Source organism: Myotis brandtii, unplaced genomic scaffold (assembly GCF_000412655.1).
Source record: "Myotis brandtii unplaced genomic scaffold, ASM41265v1 scaffold370, whole genome shotgun sequence".
Classification (NCBI taxonomy): domain Eukaryota; kingdom Metazoa; phylum Chordata; class Mammalia; order Chiroptera; family Vespertilionidae; genus Myotis; species Myotis brandtii.
In genome coordinates this window covers 42,987-43,653 of record NW_005364226.1, presented here as the reverse complement: position 1 = coordinate 43,653, position 667 = coordinate 42,987, and positions in this window count along the sequence as shown.

Genomic DNA, 667 nt, shown 5'->3' with positions numbered 1-667 from the left:
AATAGTTAATTTTTTAACTGTTTTGAGAAAAAAAATTAACATTCTTTAGGTGCCCTTTATATACTGGCATGACTATATGACATTTGTATGTTGGTTCTTTCAGTACAAAACACCTTTTATGTACTGAGAATTTAAAACTGGGAAACTGCATTTTCTTGACTACTGATAGGCTTACCTGTGTTACACCCCCATCATATCTGAAAAGAAGCTTGGAAGACCTTCAATTGTCCTCTAAAAGATGATACCTCCTAAATTTGTAATGATTTTAATTTAGGATCACAGTTATGATTTTATATATACTCCACAGGAGTTTTAATAAAGTGGCCATTCTGTCTTTGCTATGCAATTAATTGATAACCCCTCACAGCCTAATCTTGCTTTTCTAGCATATTCAGCTACTAAAGCTATTGGATAAGTCTATTTTATCACACACACTTAAATTTAAAATAACAGGTCAATTTTTTCTTGGAAGAAAATTAACAAAGAAAGATAAGCACTTTGTTAGTAGACTAGCCAAGGCAAAATGCTGTGTATGTAAAATTAAAATGTATACTTAAGACAATTGTCACTAAGTTCATTTATCCACAAAATGGTTTTTTTGTGCTTTTTAAATAATTTGTGGGGGGTTTTCACTAAATTATAAAACACCCCAGAATTTGTCATTTGA